At 57.0% G+C, this 2,427-nt stretch overlaps 1 non-coding gene across 1 annotated transcript; it reads left to right on the plus strand.

The window, feature by feature from the left end:
• Positions 1-555: 555 nt before the first annotated feature.
• LOC138991066 (Z6 small nucleolar RNA) lies at positions 556-646 on the plus strand. The gene has a single exon (XR_011467111.1). It is a non-coding gene; the product is annotated as a Z6 small nucleolar RNA (small nucleolar RNA).
• The last annotated feature ends 1,781 nt before the right edge of the window (positions 647-2,427 follow it).

Raw genomic sequence — 2,427 nt, forward strand, 5'->3', positions numbered from 1 at the left:
CCAGCCCGGGGGGCCCCACACCCACCGAACCCCTCCAGAGCCCCGGTTTGTAGTTGAGTAGCCTCACCACCAGGTGGCAGGCTTGCTCTACACACGTGCCTTGGCTGGAGCATTTGCCTGGCAATGGCGAGGGGTGTCCGAGGTTGCCAGATCCGCCTGCGGCCCGCGGTGTCGAGGCCTTTGTGGGTGGCTTTAGAAGCAGGGCTGAGGCCTCTCACCTTGGCCTTGAACTCCTGCTGAGATTCTGGCTCCGAGAGGACCTTGGTCTTCTGCAAGTGCCTTCAGGCGGCTGTCAGACATCTGACTGGAGAGCGCCCCCTAGAGTAAGGAGGGCTGAGTTGCCACCCTTTGAATGAGTGTGTGTGTGTGTGTGTGTGTGTAAGGATGTGTAGGTGGGACAGAAATGGACCTCTTACCTTCCCAGGCCTCCCAAAATCTTGGCCCAGGAGAGAAAGGTAACCACCTCTTAGGCTATTCCTGCTCTGGGCAGGGCAGCCTGAGTGGTCCTCCACCACTGCCGGCCCCTCTGAGCAGCTGGTGTCGGGGTTTGCCGGATGTGGGGTGTGGTGCTCTGTCCCTCCGGAGCACTGGGCTCTCCCTGAGGGACCCGGGGAGCCAGGGGTCAGGCCACACGGAACTTGGGCCGTCTCTTTACCAGGAGGGGGAACAGGAAAGGATCCAAGCCTGGGTCAGCTGCAGACCGAGAAGAGATGAGAAGAGAAGTGGAGAAGGAGCTGGCCCTGCAGCAGGAGTGAGGCCGCAGAAGTCCCAGCCCCGACTTCCTGAAGAAAGGGCGTGGGTCCCCCCTGCCCATCAGAAGATGAGGGAGGGCCCAGCCTCACCTGGAACGGCTTTTTCCGGGGAATGGTGGGTTCTCCCCAGGACCTGGCATGCTCGTGGGATTCCTGAATGGCTTCCAGAATGCCCTGCCACCAGCCAGGCCCAAGCCCCACTGCACTGTTGACTCACACCCTTCATTCTGTGCAGCTTCCTGTCTGTCCTTCAGCCAAAAGCCCAGAAATAAACCCTGTCTCCCTCACCGGCTGGAGCTCCCCCTCCCCCTTGTTTGGGCTGGTTCGGGGCCCACCCCTAGCCCTGCCCTTCTCTCCTGGTCTCTGCTTCTGTTTCAGAAACAATGGGGACCTGTATGGGCCAAGTTCCTCCCTCCCCACAACATTGGATTTTGAGAGCTGATCCGATGAAGCCCTGGGTGCTGTGGCTCCTTGGGGCAGGAGGAATCAGCCGGGCCTGGGAGGGGAGTCAGGGCAGGCAGGGATGCTCCAGTGTCCCGAGGTCTCCTGCTCTTATAGTTCACAGCGTCATGTCTGAGTCAGAGTCCGACAGACACAGAGACAGGGAAAGAGAGGCAGAGAAGGAGGGCCTGGGAGGGGGATTAACTAGACAAGCAGAGAAAGAGAGATTGGGGGATGCAGGGTAGGGTGGCAGATGGAGAAGCAGGGGAAGAGAAGACAGAGATGGAGAGAGGAGAGAGAGAAAAGAAGGGGACAAAACCATGCTTGCCAGAAAAAGGAGAAAAGATGGAAGTGAGATAAGTTGCAAACTGGGAAGGAGGAAAACAAAAAGAAAACACCCAAAAGACCGAAAAGGATAAAAACATGGACATGCACAAACATGGGTGTGAACAGTTGTGTGCTTGTGGGTGGATACACACTCACACACAGCTTCTGGTCACTGTCCCGGCCCATGGCTGCTCCTGCCTTTGTGTCTCCATCCCCTTGACCCGCCTTAGGCTCCTGAGAAGGGTGTGGCCTCCAGGTGACCCCTCTCTGATGACCTGCCCCCGCCCACCCCTGAAGACACTGCCACTGAGCCTAGGATGCGCAGAGGGTCCAACGTCTTTACGCCTCACACTTGTCGCCCAAAATTGGATCCAACCGCCTCTCTCCCTTCTTCTCTTCCTCCTAGTTTCCTTAGTAACTGACGGTTCCCCAGCGAATTCCAGACCCGGGTGACAGACCGCTGTCACTGTCACAGAAGCTCTTTCTTTCTCGGAACTGTCCCCACCTTTTCCCCCACTCCACCAGATTCACAGTCTTGGGCGGGGGCGTGAGGATGCCTGGGTAGGCTCGGGGTAATTAAAACATGTACCATTTATTCCATAACAGGGAGCAGAACTTTAATTACTCACTCTGAGGGTGAGGGCGTGAGTCAGAGAGGTAGCTGGTGGGGAGGGGGGTGGTCGCGGAGGGGGCCTGGGCGCGTGTGTCTGCTTTCCGTCTTGCCTTTCCATTTGCCCAACTCGGATTGGAGAGGTGGGAGGTGGGTCTGGGGAGGCAAGGGGGTGCTAAGTGAGTGTGTGGGGGAGAAGCAGAGGGTGAAACCTGCTTGTGTTCATTAAGGCAACACAAAACTGGGAGCCGTAATAATAATTAAATTAATTATAAAAGCAATTTGCTTTTGAAAATT

The sequence above is a fragment of the Bos mutus genome, chromosome 15 (genome assembly GCF_027580195.1).
Source record: "Bos mutus isolate GX-2022 chromosome 15, NWIPB_WYAK_1.1, whole genome shotgun sequence".
Taxonomy (NCBI): Eukaryota; Metazoa; Chordata; class Mammalia; order Artiodactyla; family Bovidae; genus Bos; species Bos mutus.